Below are 20,332 nucleotides of genomic sequence, written 5' to 3' on the forward strand. Positions count from 1 at the left end.
CTATCCAGTGGCCTTAACCCACTGCAGTTCACCTCCCGCCACAACAGGTCCATGGACGATGCCATCTCCATGGCAACGTGGCTTCTACTTCCTTCGAAGTTTGGCATGTCCCCAACCACTCTCATCAACATCTACAGTTGAACCGTAGAAAACATTTTATCAGGATGCATCACAGCATGGTTGGGAACGGCTTCATTCAAGATCATAAGAAATTGCAGAGAATTGTGGACGCAGCCTAGACCATCACACAAACCAACCTCCCTTCCATTGACTCCATTTATACCTCAAACTCCCTAGGCAAGGCCAGCAACAAATTCAAGGACAAGTCACACCCTGGCCACTCCCTCTTCTACCCTCTCCCATCAGGCAAAAGGTATCGTAGTGTGAAAACACACACTTCCAGATTCTGGAACAGTTTCTTCCCAGCTGTTATCAGGCAACTGAACCATCCTACCACAACTTGAGAACAGTCCTGAACTACTATCTACCTAATTGGAGACCCTCGGGCTATCTTTGATCGGACTTTACTGGCTTTATCTTGCACTAAATGTTATTTATGTTATTCCACATATCATGTATCTGTACGCCATGGATGGCTTGATTGTAATCATGTATTGTCTTTCTGCTGACTAGTTAGCACACAACAAAAGTTTTTCACTGTACCTCTGTACATGTGACAGTAAACTAAATTCAGACTCAATGCTTTTCATGTAGAATTTTGCAGTATGGTCTGCTCATCTCAGAGTTCAGAGTGACAGTGACTCTTGGCATCATGGTCACTGGATCATTCTGGACAGATGTGGCATATCTCTCAATTTGCAGTTCACTACAGCATCAGAGATAACCAGTGTTGTCTTCTTCTGAATCTTTAATCATTTTTGATTCCAGTGAGTGGAAAGTGTCATATTAGCCACTGGGATTTGCTACAAATGCAGGCAGTAGGAACTTCAATAAGCCAGACCTTTAAATTGATTGAAGTTATTTCTAGTCGAGCTTCTTGATGGTGAATGTTTTATGGCAGCTTCCGTGACTCCTTGATCCTGAGGGAGACTTCATTGGTTAATACTGCCTTGCCTTGACAGATGGATCATGGCCAACCTCTACACCTGCATTCCAACCACTCCAGAGGAACGCAAATATAACTATAGGTACCAAAGTATAAGGATATTAATATAAAACTATCTCCTCACTTTGAGATTCTCTGTGTTGCCACAGTGTGAGAGGTCTTGGTGGGACATAACAGAAGTGATTGGATGATTTGGCAGCTGTTCCTCTTTTCGAGTCCATCTTGTTACAAATGTTGGCCTTGCTGTCATCGTCTGTCCTGAAAAGTAAGCAAGCTTCCGGCGACAATCAGTGGAAGCCATCACTTGTCGCAATAGATGATGGTGGTAGCAGAATTAGCTCGGGATACTTCCAGTCTCCAGCGCCACGACATGGACGCTTCTGCTAAGGGGCCTTGGCAACTGTTGGATGGTTGGAAGGGCAACATTGCGCACAATGACAACCGTCGCTCTAAATCATCTCGATCATTTCCCCTTTTCTCTCCGTTCTTTCCATTATTTTTGGCAGCTTTTGAATCTACTCTGAGGAAGGAATTGGAAACAGGGAGTGTTGAGAGAGTGTGGGGGTGGATTCTATCCTCATAACAGACTATGACATATTTGGTAGCCGTTCACCTGTAAAGTCCATGTGTGAGGAGGCTGCATGCGTGGTCGTGAAGATAAACACTAGACTAATTCACAGGGAATTTAGCAACCACAACACCTGGCAGATTTTGTTAGGTTTTTCCTGTTTGTGCCTCTTCACCTTTTTAGTGCTAGCTGCATCTTCTAAAGTCTAAATGGAGTAATATTTTCATCATCCTACCTTTTTGGAAGCTTGCGCTCTGTGTGGGAGATGGAGTGGGTAGAATGTAAATGAAAGGAAGAGGATGGCTGGAGTGTTTGGATAGAGTAATAATTTTATGTGTTTGTTTGGCTCGATTAATTTATTTGAATGAGTGAGCAATTCATTTAGTGGCCTGCAGCTCACCTGGACGTGTTTTGAAGATAAAAATTGTTGTAACATTGATTCCTTGTGTCGGGATTCTCATTCCTGGAAGAGATAGTCTCTTGCCAGGCTTTTTTCTTCACCCTCATGAAACACATTCTCCTGGGATGTATCTTGCACCTGGATGGCTTTATCTCTCTCTGTGAATCTGGGAGCTCTCTTCACTAAGACAGTAACAGTATGTGTTGGCACTGACCTTAATGTGGGATATGCTTTCACAGTTTTGACCACCTTTTCTGATGGCTGCATTGCAAAGTATTGGTAGCTGTATGACGTTTGCCTGGTCACATTGGGAATTAGAGCAGTCTGAAGAAGGGTCCCGGCCCAAAACATCACCCATCCTTTTCTTTCAAAGATGCTGCTTGACCTGCTGAGTTATTCCAGCACTTTGTGTTTATCTCAAGTCAAGAGAGTTTTATTGTCATTTGTCCCAGATAGGACAATGAAATTCTTACTTGCTGCAGCACAACAGAATATGTAAACATAATACAAAACGGAAGATAAAAGTTCAGTGTGTCTATATACCATATATACGCAATAAATAAACAGATATAGTGCAATAATAAATAATAGACTGTTATTGTTCAGAGCTTATTTAATGTTGTGTTTAATAGCCTGATGGCTGTGGGGAAGGAGCTGTTCCTGAACCTGGATGTTACAGATTTCAGGCTCCTGTACCTTTTTCCTGATGGCAATGGTGAGATGAGTGTATGGCCAGGATGGTGTGGGTCTTTGATGATGTTGGCATCCTTTTTGAGGCAGTGACTGCGATAGACCCCTTCGATGGTGGGGAGGTCAGAGCCTGTGATGGACTGGGCAGTGTTTACAACTTTCTGTAGTCTTTTCCGCTCCTGGACGTTCAAGTTGCCGAACCAGGCCACGATGCAGCCAGTCAGTATGCTCTCTACTGTGCACCTGTAGAAGTTAGAGAGAGTCCTCCTTGACATACCGACTCTCCATAATCTTCTCAGGAACTAGAGGTGCTGATGTGCCTTCTTTATAATTGCATCAGTGTGCTGGGACCAGGAAAGATCTTCAGAAATCTGCACGCCCTAGGAATTTGAAGTTTTTGACCCTTTCCACCATTGATATAAATGAGATTGTGGGTCCCTATCCTACCCCTTCCAAAGTTCCTTGGTTTTGGTGGTGTTGAGAGCATGGTTGTTGTGCTGGCACCATTTGGTCAATTGGTCGATCTCACTTCTACACTCTGACTCATCACCATCTGTGATTCGTCCCACAACAACGGTGTCGACGGCAAACTTGATGATGGAGTTTGCACTATGTCCGGCTACACAGTCATAAGTATAGAGTGAGTACAGCAGGGGGCTGAGCACCCAACCTTGAGGTGCTCCCATGCTGATTGTTATCGAGGATAACATATTTCCACCAATACGGACATACTGTGGTCTGTGGATGAGGAAGTCGATAATCCAATTGCAGAGGAATGCGCAGAGACCCAGATCCGCGAGCTTGGTAACCAGCTTGGGGGATGGTAGTATTAAACGCCGAGCTGTAGTCTATGAACAACAGCCTGACGTACGAGTTTTTGTTGTCCAAGTGATCCAGAGCGGAGTGGAGAGCCAGTGAGATCACATCCACCGTTGACCTGTTGTGGCGGTAAGCGAACTGCAGTGGGTTGAGGTTCTTGTCGAGGTAGGAGTTGATATGCTTCATAATCAACCTCTTAAAGCACTTCATCACCACAGATGTTAGTATACTATCTTCAGTATAAACCAGCATCTGCAGTTCCTTTCTGCACAGATAAGTTCCTTCTTGGATTCTGTTTGGTTGTAAAATATTTAACATGCTTACATATTTGCTGATTATCATTTCAGTTTTCTTTCAAAGGCATCCACTTTTGTGATAAAATTACACTCAATTGTGGTTTTGTGCACTGAAAAATAAGCGCAATCAAATTTCTAGACGTTTTCAATCCCTACCTACAAAAGTTATCACGTTTGTTAGTAACTCGTGGACTGCACAAAGATCAAAATATTAGGATTCTCAGAGAACATGTTAGGCCATCAAAATTGAAGATGCGATTGAGATAGAAATCTGCAAACTCTTCATTTTTACATTTCCCAGTGATGCATTATGATATAATCTCAGAATCTGCCGATGTTAATCATATTGTCTTGTTCAGTAGAAAACATGTTACCATTGCCCTTGGTGATGATTCCAAAATTTGGACCATTAGAATTTTTAGACGTAAGATAAAGTTTGTCTTGCTCCACTGGGCTTTATAATAGTGAATTTGAAAATGGAATTGATGTATTTGAAATGCACCACTTTAGCACCAGCTACCCATTGCCGAAGCTGAAAATAGGCACTGAAGGAAAGACAATGTATATATGGTGAAGATAGGAAACATTTTCATTGTAAAAATAATGAGAGCAGAGTAATTCAGAAACACACCAAATAGCAGGATCAAAGTTAAAATAGGAAGATGTGATGGATAACAAAATATAAGACCGCTTTAGTGGGTGAGGAATAAATAAAGACAAACATGACAGGAAGGATTCTGGCACAGGTAACTGGCATTGATTAGCAACAAACCAATGAATTAACAGTACGAAATCTGAAAATAAGAGATGCATATATTATAAATTAGTCCAATGAAACATGAATGCACCAGTTCCAGTTACAAGCCATAATAACTGGGCAGATGATAGAGTCAACTGTCTTAAATGATACACAGAATGTTGAGAAATAAAAAAAATAGAATGTTGAATAGAATATGTGAAAATTAGTATATAATAAAACATAACAAGGTTTTGATAAGCAACTGTTTATAATGCTGTAATGCTGTTTCTTTAAGAATGATCAGGAACAAAGGTGCAAATCTAATTATGCAGCGTAATGGAATACCAGATATTAATTTTTATAAATGATGGTGAAAGGACAAATGTAAATCTATTGGAGGAGGATGAAATTGAAAGATCCCTTCAATCAGATCTTACTTCTGTTCAGAAATGGCTATTATTTAACAAATTAATTTTGTTAGTATGTTATGTTATTAGTATGTTATTTGGTACCAGACAAAGCCTTGGTAATTCTGTAGATCTGGCTATATCATTTAATGAAGGATCATCATTAGAACAAGTATTGAACTTCAAATATCTTGGTGTTTGGCTCGACCCAACGCTTTCATTTACGCAGCATAGTGAGACGATTACTAAAAAACTCAGCTGTAATCTAGCTATTCTTTACCGCCATATAAATTGTTTCACCTTTCAAATGAGAAAAATAATTGTCTCTCAACTACTACTACCAACACTGGATTATGCTGATATTGTCTATCAGAATACATTTGATACACATCTTCAACCCCTCAATGTAGTTTATAATAGTCTTTGCAGATTTATTTTAAGGTGTCCATATATGACTCACCATTGTTCTATGTACGAAACTCTAAACTGGTTATCCCCCCACGCTCGAAGATGCTACCACTGGTTCCGGTTCATCTTTAAATGCATCCATCTCAATTACCCTTCTTATTTAAAACAAGACCTATTACCATACACACCCTCATATTCACTAAGACATATTCAGCAACCCTTCTTTTTCATTCCAAGAACTAACAAAGAAATTGGGAGACGTGCATTTAAATTCAAAGCTCCTTCTGACTGGAACACTCTGCCTAGTACCATAAGAACTATTAGCTCATTTTGTCTATTTAAAAATACACTTTTACCCTTCCTTATAAAACCATGTACCTGTTTCTAGTATTAGAGTCTTCGAGCTCCTTTATCTAGCTTGCTCTGTGTGTGATCATTTGGCATAACTATTGTATATGCATGGCCATTACACTTATGTATTATTGTATTGCATAGTGTAACAAGGTCTTATATTGTATTATGTCACAATATCATGAAATAATATATCATGTAATAATGTTGATAGTATGTATTAACGTACGATGTATGATAGGTGGTATATGGTATTATGCATCAACATTATGCTGTAACACATAACTATTATTATTATTGGATATGTAAAGTCAATTAACAATTGTTATAAACTATAACAAGTGGGGATGGAGGGGTTTTGGGATTGGTGTGTGGGTAGGTGGGTCAATGAGAGCCTCTATGTATGTTATGTCTTGTGCTGTATGTTCTATGTTGGACCCCCTCGAAAACGAGATGACTGTCCATCTCAAGGGGTTATCCATGAATAAACTTGTTTCAAACTTGTTTCAAATCTATTGGAGGAGGATGTGAAATAATTGTCAAAAACACTTGAAGAAAAGGAATTGGCTCTGAAAACAATTAGCAGGCTTTGAGATGAAAAAGTAATAAGGCTCTCACAGGATTGCATCCCACACTATTGAAACAAGGTGGTAATGCTCCAAAGATAGACACAAAATGCTGGAGTAACTCAGCAGGACAGGCATTTACTCCCGCATGTAGTGTCTATCTTCAGTGCATAACCAGCATCCGCAGTTCCTTCCTGCACATGTTAATGCTCCAATTACACCATATCTTTATCTTCAGAACTACGCATCTATGAATATACCAGGTCACTGGAGATGTTCTCATTCTTTAGGGAACGGGGGATTCCCCTTTTCCATTAGAGATGAGGCTCTCACTGGGTCCCCTGCATATTCCACAGCTCTGCTCTTGCTCCCCCTCCCCCCATTCGTATCAAGGAGGATTATGTGCTCTATGCGACGGCTGATGGGGTGGAAGGTGAGGACAGAGTCCCCCTTGTCCTCACCTTCCACCCCAACAGCCGTCGCATAGAGCACATATTCCTCCGACATTTTCGCCACCTCCAATGGGATCCCACTACTGGCCACATCTTCCCATCTCCACCCCTTTCTGCTTTCCGCAGAGACCATTCCTTTACGCAACTCCCTAGTCAACTCGTTCAATCCCACCCAAACCACCCCCTCCTCAGGTACTTTCCCCTGCAACTGCAGTATTTTCAGGTGAGGCAGAGGTTCCTTACACCACCTCCAACCTCATCCACTGTATCCGATGTTCCAGGTGTCAACTCTTGTATATCGGCGAGACCAAGTGCAGGCTCGGCAATCGTTTCGCTGAACATTTCCGCTCAGTCCACCTAAACCTCCCTGATCTCCCAGTAGCTCAGCACTTTAACTCCCCTTTCCATTCCCAATCTGACCTGTCCTGGGCCTCCTCCATTGTCAGAGTGAGGCCCAGCGCAAATTGGAGGAACAGCACCTCATATTTTGCTTGGGTAGTTTACACCACAGCGGTATGAACATTGACTTCTCTAACTTCAAATAGCCCTTGCTTTCCCTTCCCTCTTCCCAGTTCTTCCACCAGTCTTGCTGTCTCCGACTACATTCTATCTCTGTCCAGCTCACTCCCCAACATCACCCATTCCTTCTCTCCAGAGATGCTGGCTGTCCCGCTGAGTTACTCCAGCTTTTTGAGTCTATCTTTGATTTAAATCAGCATCTGCAATTCTTTCCTGTACATCTTTGAACTTGCACTTGTGAAGAGAGGGATGTAAGCAGACTAGCAGCAGACAATTTGTTAATGGTGGTGACAATTAAATGATAATTCAACAAATAAGGAACCATTAGGAATGCATATATAATTAACATTTGTAATATAGGTACTTCAAGATTGACAAGTTTAATGTTTGTGCAGCATTGACCAATTGAATGGAGGGACAGGATGGATTAAATACATTTTTTTTAGAATGCAGAATGCACAAGATGTTTCCTAGAGAAAAAAAAGATGTCTGGTATAAATGGAAATAGAACAATTCAGACGATAAAATGCTTGTACTAAAGTAGAACATGGAACAGTAGAGCATGGTTGACATAATCCCTGCTGAACATGATGTCAAGTTACACAAATCTCTTCTGCAAGCATGTGAACCATATCCCTCCAATTGCTGCATATCCATGTACCTATCAAAAAGCCTCAAGCACCACTGTTGCATCTGCCTCTGCCTCCACCACCAGCCCAGCAACACTCTCCAGGCGCTCACTATACTTGTGTATAAAGAAAACTTTCCCTGTACATTTCATTTAAACTTTACCCCTCTACCTGTCCTCTCTAGAATTGGACATTTCCACCCTGGGAGAGGAGAGGAGGGGAGGGAGGGTTGGTGGGGGTGGGGGGTGGAAGGGGGGGGGGGGGATGGGGGGGGGGGTGGTGGGTGGGTTGGGGGGGGGGAGGTTCAGACCAACTACCCTATATACAGTGCATTCAGAAAGTATTCCGACCCCTTCACTTTTTCCACATTTTGTTATGTGACAGCCTTATTCTAAAATGGATTAAATTCATTTTTTTAATCATCAATCTACACACAGTACCACAGAATAAAAAAAGCGAAAACAGGAGTTTAGAAATTTTTGCAATGCAATTAAAAAGAGATAACTGAGATATCACATTTACATAAGTATTCAGACCCTTTGCTATGACACTCAAAATTGAGCTTAGGTTCATTCTGTTTCCATTGATTATCCTTGAGATGTTTCTATAACTTGATTGGAGTCGACCAGTGGTGAATTAAATTGATTGGACATGATTTGGAAAGGCACACACCTGTCTATATAAGGTCCCACAGTTGACAGTGCATGTCAGAGCAAAAACCAAGCCATGAAGACGAAGAAATTGTCCGTAGACCTCCGAGACAGGATTGTGTCGAGACACAGATCTGGGGAAGGGTATAAAACCATTTCTGCAGCATTGCAGGTCCCGAAGAGCAAAGTGGCCTTCGTCATTCGTAAGTGGAAGAACTTTGGAACCACCAGGACTCTTCATAGAGCTGGCCACCTGGCCAAACTGAGCAATCGGGGGAGAAGGGCCTTGGTCAGGGAGGTGACCAAGAATCTAATGGTCACTCTGACAGAGCTCCAGAGTTTGGCTGTGGAGATGGGAGAACCTTTTGGAAGGACAACTATATCTGCAGCACTCCACTAATTTGGCCTTTATGGTAGAGCGGCCAGATGGAAGCCACTCCTCAGTAAAAGGGGCAGGACAGCCCGCTTGGAGTTTGCCAAAAGGGCTGTTTTCTCTGGTGCTCTGCTCTGATGAAACCAAGATTGAACTCATTGGACTGAATGCCGTGTCACGTCCAGAGGAAACCAGTCATCGCTCATCACCTGGCCAATACCATACCTATGGTGAAGCATGTTGCTGGCAACATCATGCTGTGGGGATGTTTTCAGCAGCAGGAACTGGGAGACTAGTCAGGATGGAGGGAAAGATGAACGGAGCAAAGTAGAGAGAGATGCTTGATGAAAACATTCTGGTTTGATGAGAGCATTCTGGACCTCAGACTGGGGCAGAGGTTCACCTTCCATCAGGACAACGACCCTAAGCACACAGCCAAGACAACGCAGGAGTGGCTTTGTGACAAATCTGTGAATGTCCTTGAGTGGCCCAGCCAGAGCCTGAACTTGAACCCGATCGAACATCCCTGGAGGGACCAGAAAATAACTGTACATCGATGCTCCCCATCCAACCTGACAGAGCTTGAGAGGACTGCAGAGAAGAATGGGAGAAATTACCCAAATACAGGTGTGCCAAGCTTGTAGCATCATACCCAAGAAGACGAGGCTGTAATCACTGCCAAAGGTGCCTCAACAAAGTACTGAGTAACGGGTCTGAATACTTATGTACATGTGATATTTCAGTTATTTATTTTTAATTATTTTGCAAAAATTTCTAAACATCTGTTTTCACTTTTTTATTGTGGGCTATTGTGTGTAGATTGCTGATAAAAAAAATAATTTAATCCCTTTTAGAATGAGGCTGTAATGTAACAAAATGTGGAAAAAGTGAAGGGGTCTGAATGCACTGTATGTTGCTCATAATTTCACATACTTTCATCAGGTCTCTGTGTCAGTTTCCAAGCTCAAGAGAAAACAATCCAAGTTTCTCTTTATAGCTAATATCCTCCATTCCAGGCAGCAGACTGGTAAATCTCTTATGCACCTGCTCTAAAGCCTCTGGATACTTCATGTAATAGGGTGAGCAGAACTGCGCACAATTCTCCAATATATGGTCAAATTAAAGTTTTATACAGGCCTTTTTCACTCTTATCCTTAATGCGTTAATCTATGAGGGTGAGCATACCTGACGACGTTTACAACTCTACTTGTATTGCTATTTTCAGGGAGCTATGGACTCGGTACATCGGAGCTGTTAAGGGTTTTGCAATAACTGTATACTTTGCACTTACATTTGATCTTACAAAATGCTACACCTCACACTTGTTCTGTTTAAATTCCCTCTCTCACTTTACTGCTCGTTTCTGTAGCTGATGTATATCTCATTGTATGGTTTGACAGCTTTCTCCACTGTCAGCAACCACCCAATTTTGATATCATATGCAAACATACTAACCAATCCATCCTCATTTAGAGAAAAAACGCTGGAGCATCTGTTACCCCAACACTTTGTGTTTTTGTTTTGTAAACCAGCATCTGCAGTTCCTGTTTCTCAATCTACATTTATATCCAAGTTGTATGTGTGTATATATAGTGCATTGAGAAAGTATTCAGACCCCTTCACTTTTTCCACATTTTGTTACATTACAGCCTTATTCTAAAATTGGTTACAGTCATTTATTTTATCATCAATCTACGCACAATACCTCATAATATAAAAGCGAAAACAGGTGTTTAGTAATTATTGCAAAATAATTAAACATAAATAACTGAAATATCACATTTACGTAAGTATTCAGACCCTTTGCTGTGACTCTCAAAATTGAGCTTTGGTGCATCGTGTTTCCATTGATTATCCTTGAGATGTTTCTACAACTTGATAGGAGTCTACAAGTGGTAAATTAAATTGATTGTACATGATTTGGAAAGGCACACACCTGTCTATATAAGGTCCCACAGTTGACAGTGCATGTCAGAGCAAAAAACAAGCCATGAAGATGAAGGAATTGTCTGTAGACCTCCGAGACAGGATTGTGTTGAGACACAGATCTGGGGAAGGGTATAAAACATTTTTTGGAGCATTGCAGGTCCCGAAGAGCACAGTGGCCTCCGTCATTCATAAATAGAACTTTGGAACCACCAGGACTCTTCATAGAGCCTGGCCAAACTGGGCAATCGGGGGAGAAGGGCCTTAGGATAGAGACTTACTAACATATTCAGGGAGGTGACCAAGAACCCGATGGTCACTCTGACAGAGCTCCAGAGTTCCTCTGTGGAGATGGGAGAAACTTCCAGAAGGACAACTATATCTGCAGCACTCCACCAATCAGACCTTTATTGTAGAGTGGCCAGGCAGAAGCCACTCCTCAGTTAAAGGCACATGACAGCCCGCTTGGAGTTTGCCAAAAGGCACCTAAACAAGATTTCCTGTCCTGATGAAACCAAGATTGAACTCTTTGGCCTGAATGCCAAGTGTCACGTCTGGAGGAAACCAGGCACCGCTCATCACCTGGCCAATACCATATCTACGGTGAAGCATGGTGGTGGCAGTATCATGCTGTAGGGATGTTTTTCAGTGGTAGGAACTGGGGACCAGTCAGGATCGAGGTAAAGATGAACGGAGCAACGTATAGAGAGATCCTTGATGAAAACCTGCTCCAGAGCGTTCAGGACCTCGGACTGGGGCAGACGTTCACCTTCCAACAGGACAACGACCTAAAGCTCACGTCCAAGACAACGCAGGAGTGGCTTTGTGACTAGTCTGTGAATGTCCGTAAGTGGCCCGGCCAGAGCCCGGACTTGAACCCGATCGAACATCTCTGGAGGGACCTGAAAATAGCTGTGCATCAACACTCCCCATCCAACCTGACAGAGCTTGAGAGGATCTGCAGAGAAGAATGGGATAAATTACCCAAATACAGGTGTGCCAAGCTTGTAGTATGATACCCAAGAAGACTTGAGGTTGTAATCACTGCCAAAGGTGCCTCAATAAAGTACTGAGTAAAGGGTCTGAATACTTATGTAAATGTGATATTTCAGTTATTTATTTTTAATTATTTTGCAAAAATTTCTAAACACCTATTTTCACTTTTTTATTGTGGGCTATTGTGTGTAGATTGCTGATTTAAAAAAAATGAATTTAATCCATTTTAGAATAAGGCTGTAACGTAACACAATGTGGAAAAAGTGAAGGGGTCTGAATACTTTCTGAATGCATTGTATATCAGAGACCCCAGCACAGATGCCTGTGGAACTCCCCTTCACAAACCTCCAGCCTGAACATTGTCCTTCCACCACAACCCCTAGTCTTCTATGATTAAACCAATTCTGAATCCTTAATATTTTTGATCAGCCTACGAATAGTGACTTGATCTAATGCCTTCCTTGTAGACAACATTCATTGCCCTACCCTCAAGAATCATCTCTGTTACTTCCTCAAAAAGCTCTATCAAGTTAATAAGACATGTGCTGCCATAGACAAAGGCATGCTGACTCTCTGTAATTAGCCCAAATGTGAGTAAATCCCATCCTGACGAATCCTCTCCCATAGCTTTCTTACAATTGACATGAGGATCATTGGCCAATATTTTTCTTGATTTATTTCTTCTTCCTTTGAACGGGAGTAGCTATTCTCCTGTCATGAGGAGTCATAAAGTGATACAGTGTGGAAACAGGCCTTTCGGCCCAACTTGCCCATACCGGCCAACATGTCCCAGCTACACTAGTCCCACCTGCCTGCTCTTGGTCTATATCCCTCCAAATGAGTCCTATCCATGTACCTGTCTAAGTGTTTCTTAAATGCTGGGATAGTCCCAGCCTCAAGTACCTCATCTGGCAGCTTGTTCCATACACCCATCACCCCTTGTGTGGCCTTCAAGTACTTTTCTATGGCCAGAGAATATACAAAGATCTCGATCAAGGACCCTGCAATCTTGTGTCTTCCTTCTCTCAAGGACCTGAGATAAATCCCAAGTGATCCTGGGGATTTATCCACCTCAAAGCTCTTCAAGAGTGCCAACACCCCTTCCTTCTTGAACTCAAATTGCTATGCCATATTAGTATCCCCCACACTGATCTCACACTCCTCCGTGTCCTTCTTAGTGATTAGAAAGGAAGGTGTTCACTTCACCTTGTCTAGGTCCTTTGACTACAAGCATAAATTCCCCCATTTATCCTTGAGTGGCCCTGCGTTCTCCCTGGCTACCCTCTTGTGTTTAATGTATGTATAAAAAGCATTGGTATTTTCTTTAATCCAATTATATTTCAGGGTCTCTTTTGGTAGTTGGGATAAATGTTATAGACAAGTTGGTGTTGATATGAATCTGTTCAGGTCCTGGTTTTGATCTTGGCACAATCTATTTATTTAAGTTCTGTGCAGAAATATAATTTCAAAGATCGTTTTCTTGCAACCGTATTACAATAAATTAGATTATTTTGAAACTGTAGTGAGAGGTTATAAGATTTTTATTTTCATTGTGGGAAATACTATTGTGTCTTATAATAAAATTGGATAACTATTTGATGCAATGTAAAATCAGAGATATAGGACACAATTCTGATGAAAGGTCCTTCATATGAAACATTGTTTCTGTTTCTCTCAATATGACAGCTTTTTTAGCTGCTGGGTGGTAACGGTATTTTCTGTTAAGTTAACAGAAAACATTTTTTTTAATTGCTATGTCAAATTGTTGGCACAGGTTATTGTTATTTGCATTCTGTCACACTTTTTGCATCTGAATCATACATGAAGAAGTTCTGATGTTTTCATAGCATGTCAAAAGTTAAATGGTTGCCACCCAATTTTATTGTCACGATCTTAAAGTTTGAGAAAAATAGAGTAAAACTTTGTAATTTAACACCACCATTGCTTGTAATTTTGGGGGCAGTGTTTCCTTAACAATAGGTCTTCATATTAGTACATTTGCAATAATTTATTTATTTGCGTCTCTTTTTGTCTTCCACGTAGCCTCTTTCCTTCAGTATTTTTGCCTTGATAATTATTTTATTCTGTTTCAACTTTCCTTTCGCCCTTTTTTTTCTGATACTTCTTTATCTCATGTACATTTCTGTTAACGTGCCTCCCTTCCACTTCAACCTTTCCATTTTTCAGTTCTATCTCAATCTCTATTCATTCATTCTCCCTTCCTCCATTACTCATTTTATTTTCCCTGTTCTCTCCTGATTTTTACCTTTTGTTACTTTTCTTTCCATTTTATGCACCTTTCTTGGGTCAAATTTTTTTTTCTGTGCCGCGCACCTGCTTTCTTTCATTTTTATTCATAGACTAATTTGTCGTCTGAACAAGTGAATGGAGAAGTTGTTCAGGCTTATGGGTGGGCCTGAGAAGCACAGAGATTGATTGGATGAACGAGCAGGTGAGTGAAGGAATAATTGGGTGGAAGAGCTGGTGGAATGACTGCTTTGTCCATTTTCCAAGATTTTGGTAATTTTATGGGTATTTTGAAAATGTCCTGCGAGTCCCTTATAAGGTCATAAGTAATATGAACAGAATTAGGCCATTCAGCCCATCAAGTCTACTCCACCATTCAATCATGGCTGACCTATCTCTTCCTCCTAACCACACTCTCCTGCCTTCTCTACATAACCCCTATTGTCTTGTACATCTATCTTCTTGTATTCACTTTCAAAATAACCTTTGGTTGAAGGCAATATCCTAGTGCATTTTCTGCAGCCTTGGTTGTCCATCGGTCATAGGGTTTAATGTGATTGGATTTGTTTATTGTCATATACATCAGGGTGCCATAAAAATGCTTGTTTGAATTAAGTTCACTCAGTAAAAAGTATAGATACAGTAATGATAAACTTAACAATAAATACAATGATGAGTGCAAAACAGCAGAATGTTGCAAGATTGTAGTGCAAAGTCCAAGCAGTGCAAACTAATATTAAAATACAATACTGGAATAACCGAATAAGGTGGAGTTAAGAGTAAGAATATGATGCAACCCATCTGGGAATGGAATATGAAAGAGATGATTGGATCAGGAGTCAGATAGCAATAGGGAAGAGTTAGTCCAGATGGTTCTTAATTCTGGAAACAGAGGTTTCAAGCACCTGAACCTTCTCCCAGAAGGTTGAAGAGAGAAAAGGTAACGACCAGGAAACAGACATCCGTGGTGGTACTTGTAAGCTTCCTGATGCAAAGGTCTGTGAAGATGGACTGGATGGATGGGTTTAGTTATGCCCAGGGTTAGCTCTTCTAGAACCAATTGTAGTAGATTGTTCCAGGCTCTTTGAAGAAATTTATATGAACAAATAATTAACTCGATGAAAGTAAAATATATATTTTTTGCATAGATAAATGAGGATAAATGGCATAGGCAAGGATCACCATTTTTTCTTATGGTAGAAGAGTCCAGATTCAGAGGCCATGGGTTCAATATGAGAGGGAAACCTGCCAGGGAAAGCTATAGAGGTGAGCATAATAATGATGTTAAAAAGCCATTTGGAAGGTATGTGGATAAGAGAGATTTTGAGGAATTATGGGTCAAACTCACGCAAATGGAACTAACTCAGTTATTACAGTATAAAACCTGGTCAGCAAGGATGAGTCGGACTGAAGGACTTGTTTCCATTCTTTGACTCTGCATCTTTAATTATGGAAAAATGTAATATGTTGTGCTGTTTATCACACTCTCAGATGTTAACAGCCAAAATCATATATTTTTGCCCAACATCATTAGGCAGTATGACTGCCATTTTTATAGCCTGCCAATACAGCTGGCAATGTGTGATCTATGCTGTGTCTCTCCTATCATTACCAACAGGGAAATATGAAACGCTGAGAGGCACAAAGTACCTAGCAGAAAAGCACCCAAAGAATATTGCATTTCTGTTTTGCTTCTAACTTACAGTTTTAGCCATATGTATCATTTAAAACTTTATCTGAAGTTTCTTTCTCAAGACTTTAAATCGATGTATTTCTGAAACCTACTGATAACTTAAGAGAAGTGACAGCTGCCAGTTTGAGCAAGCATCCTGGGCTTGCAATTCACAGCATGTCAAATGCTGGATTGATATTTGTCTGTAGACTGCAAATTGAAGCTGAAAACAGAAAGCAGTAAACCAACATTTTTTGATAACCAGGTATATTTTGTCAGACAAGGTTTTTTTCAGACAAAAGCAACGAGTCACACAATGCGAGAGGGAGAGAAAGATGGATCTTGAAAGAAACAGAGATAGAAGAATAGAATAAGATGTGACCCTATCCTCTCACGTAGGGGATGGAAAGATGAATATGAAAGTTAGAAATGTTATAAAAAGATTCCATGCTAAGCATCCAGAATGCAGTAGTTCCGTGGGGATTCAGAGTTGCTGTTCCACCAGAAGAAAGAGCAATTATTGTGATGAATTTACTTCCCAGATCGCGCAGGTATATATCATGTGAAGTAGGCTTCTGGCAGCTTGTGTGATGGTCTGAAATACTTGGTCAATTGGGGATAATGTCAAGTTTGTCACAAGTTATCCACCTGTAGTTCTTCCCCATCCATGGTTCTGGCTAAATAAACCAAAATTAAGGGAAAATATGGATTTGGCCTGTCCAGCTATGGGAGCCATAATAATGATTGTGGAAGATACATATTTGAAGTGAATAGAACCAGTTCTCATGATTGGGCAGCAAAGTGGCACGGTTGAAAGAGCCCAGCACCAGAGACTTGGGTTTGATCCTGACCTCGGGTGCCATCTGTCTGAAGTTTGCATGTTCTCCCTGTGATCACATGGGTTTCCTCTGGATTGCTCCAGTTTCCTCCCACGTCCCAAAGATGTGCAACTTTGTAGGTTAATTAGCCGCTGTAAATGACCTAAATTGTGTGGGGTGTGGATGTGAAAGTGGGATAAGATAAAGCTGGTGTGAATGAGTATGATGTGGACTTGGTGGGCTGATGGGCTTGTTCCCAAGCAGTTTTTACTAAACTAAAACAAATTACTTATCCCTAACTTTAAGACAGATCTTTGCTGCACATGGTCATCCAGAATTACTTATGAACATACTTTGGAAGTAATTTCATTATTGGTGAATTTCTCAAAGGCAATGAAGTCAAGCATGTGCACAGTTCCAAAGCACCCAGTCTGAAATAGATTAGTGGAAAGAAAAATTCTGAGTGTGAAGGGTGGACTGGGAAAGATGAAAGCTGGTAATATTAAGATAAAAGTTGTATGTTTCTTATTTTTTCATCTGCAACTTCAAGATGAGCTCCTGCATGTGCAGATGCACCCATGGGCAGACATGTCGGAATGGATTAGATTTGGTGATGACAGAGCTGAGCGCTACTGTTTATTCCAAATATGAGAAGAAACAATTTTGTGTCGGAAGCAACTGCAGGTGTTGGTTTCTAACGTTTTTTTTTTGTGTTTTTTGTTTCTTTTTCCTTTTTTCTTTTTCTTTTTCTGCTTCTTACAGCGCCGGTGCCGTGCATGGCAGCCGCGCCAACAGCCTGTCTCGTCTCTTTCTTCTTTTGCTGTTTTGGTTTGTGTTTACTTGTATGTTTTAGTGTACCTTTAGTTTTTGTATTATGTGGGGGGTGGGGGGGGGGGGGGTTGGGGAAAACGTTTTTTATCTATTTTCTCGACGGAGATGCGAATTTTTCATTGTATCTCTGTTTGTACTCGGCTTAACATCGTGGAGCTGGCAGTCCCTTTATTTGCGGGAGCTCCAACCGCAGGAGCTTCGACTGCTCTGATCGTGGGAGCTTCGATCGCTCCGATGCGGGAGCTTCAATCTCTGACTTCAGGAACTTCGATCACCCCGACTGCGGAGGTTTTGATTGCTCCAACCGCGGGAGAAAAGGAGGAAAGAAGGTACAAGTTATTTGCCTTCCATCACAGTGGGGAATGTGAGGCCTCCGAAGAAACAAGATGTACGTGCTGCCTGCACTGATGAGGACTCGGAGGGAGTGCCGTGAGTGCAGTGATCTTGGTGTTTGCTGGAACATCACTCCATGAGGGCATCCCGGAGCCTAGTGCGAGTGTGGATGGTTTTCTGATTGTTCGGGTGGACAGGGATTGCAGAGAGAGTGGCAGCGGTCGGTACAACTCTGGTCACATCACTGTGAAGGAGCATGTGTGTGGCCCGGTCATTGAACTGATGGCCATGGGTCTCCACTTATGCTGTGTGCCCTGGGGATTCTCACACGCCGTTGTGGTGGCTGTTTAAGTCTATGTTTAATCTTTATGTAGTTATGTATCTTGTTGTTTTTTTGTATGACTGTTGGCAAATCAAATTTCTTGTATGTTTACATGATTGTATAATAAATTAATTACAAATTAATTACAATTAGTTTTGTAGCTTTCTTAAAAACATTGACTTTTTCTCTATAGTTATTTTGTGTATGTTCTCAAAAATTGATAAGGAAATATATTGTCCATGCTGGTCTTTGGGATCCCTTGGGCTGATGTGGGAATCTGGTGTTGTGATCCTTTTGATATTAACATCCTGAAGTGGATGAGAGGCACAACAATAACTTGTTGACAATAAAGACATTTGGTTTTCTGTCCTTTAACCAATCCCTAATATTTTACTCCAAGCCCTCTGAATCCTTATTTTATCTCAGTATTGGATGTTACACCTAACATTGCTTGGGTATTCATGCTGTCATTCATAATCTATTTAATAATTGCCATTCAATTAGATTTGCAACAGTGAATTAAATATAACGTATAGTTATTCAACTAATAATATAATTTTGGATTAAAATGTTGTAGTTTAACTCATTACCAATAAAACATACACACCAAAATAAAGTATCCAAAAATTAAAATATGTATAGTCCTCTCTAAGTAAGAATGTACTGCGCACAATTTATTTGATTTCAATGTTGAAATGCTTCAGAATACATTACATAATATTTGTGGATCCAAATTCCTGAGCAGCATGATTGGTGCACCTTCGTTTAGTTCAAGATTATACGATGTCACACCAGGTGTAGACAGAGTTTAAATATTCAACAGGAAAATGTGCAGCCTCAATGTCTGCAACGCTGTTAATACATTTATATTGTGCATGTTGTCTGGGAAACTTCAAAATGTGAGGGGTTTTTAATGAATGGCATGCTCAGGCATTGTATATTGACGCCAAAATTACTCTTTCATGCTATTATTGGTAATTCAAATAGTATTGAATGACATTTTGCAAAAATAGTTTGCACCATATCATGAAGTGGTTTTTGGAATTTGGCCCAATTTTTTTCATTCTTGTTGAATCTTTGCATTTACATTCTCCAATTCAAAGCAAATTCTTTTGCAGATGAATCACCTGTCAAATGTGTTGCATGTCAGTTTTCATTTCTAGTTATTTAATATTTTTCTCAATATGTTTGAATACAGACTTGCAATTTTAGTACATGGAATAAATGGTAGCAGTTGACAAAAATCTCATGCAAGTCTAATGTAATATCTCCCATTAATTTATAATTGTATCTCCATTTCATCTAATGCTGCTTTGCATTACATGTACATTCATCCCAGATGATAAGTTTGCAACCTTTTATAATTTTATCCTTTGCAGTTGACGGACCGATGTTACAAGTTGGAGGCTTCATACTTGTCAAATTTGAAGGGAGTTTAAAGTCTGAATGTACAGTATTCCCCTCTGTCAAAAGTTTTGAAGCAATTCCTGATGATGCAGTGGCCAGGATAATCATGTTTTGTCCTTGAACTTTAGCCACGTTGACTTTAATCAGGAAAGCTTTTCCCATTCCATCAGAAGCATCCAAAAAATCTGGTTGTTGTAAATAGCCCCCATTATGGTATCTTAAGTGGTGAGGTGGTGGGCAGAATAACTTTGACTTGGATAAAATGAAATGGGCCACAATGACAAAACAAGGTACATAAAACATGAAACTAAAGTGACGAGTGGAAAGTTCAGGATTTCAGGAAAGGTTGGGGAGGGGGGTGGCGTGGGGGAGGTCAGTCTACCCCACGACAGAAGGGGGAGGAGTTGCACATTTTGATAGCCGGGGAGAAAAATGATCACCTGCGGTGTTCTGTGCTGCATCTTGGAGGAACCAGCCTGTTGCTGAAGTTACTCCTCAGGTTGACCAGTATGCCATGACCCACCCTTGACCCTGCAATATTCCCCAGCTCGATTTTCCAGATCTTTTCTTTTTTTAAGACATATTTTGTGTAGTTGAACTCATCTATCCATTATGTCAGACATTATAGTACGACTGATGGACAATCACAATTAATGTACAGAATTTCAGACTTTGTTATCAAAAAAAGTTTGGACTCTTTGTTTAACAGTTAGTCAAGATATTCATCCCTGCTTTTAACATTCCATGCAAGAGAACATTGTATGTATGTACCCTTAGGCATTATTGGCAATGGCACCATTTATGTCAATACTGAATTACCCTTGAGAGGATGAAAGTGAGCTACTTT

The 20,332-nt window shown here is 40.7% G+C and overlaps 1 protein-coding gene across 1 annotated transcript in view; it reads left to right on the forward strand.

The window, feature by feature from the left end:
- nrxn1 (neurexin 1) overlaps window positions 1–20,332 on the forward strand; it is a 1,413,544-nt gene that overhangs the window by 18,287 nt on the left and 1,374,925 nt on the right. The window contains exon 2 of the mRNA XM_033025243.1: window positions 14,216–14,307. The gene's annotated coding sequence lies outside the window, so the exon portion shown is untranslated. The remainder of the gene's footprint in view (window positions 1–14,215; window positions 14,308–20,332) is intronic.

This window comes from Amblyraja radiata, chromosome 8, assembly GCF_010909765.2.
Source record: "Amblyraja radiata isolate CabotCenter1 chromosome 8, sAmbRad1.1.pri, whole genome shotgun sequence".
In the NCBI taxonomy this organism is placed as follows: domain Eukaryota; kingdom Metazoa; phylum Chordata; class Chondrichthyes; order Rajiformes; family Rajidae; genus Amblyraja; species Amblyraja radiata.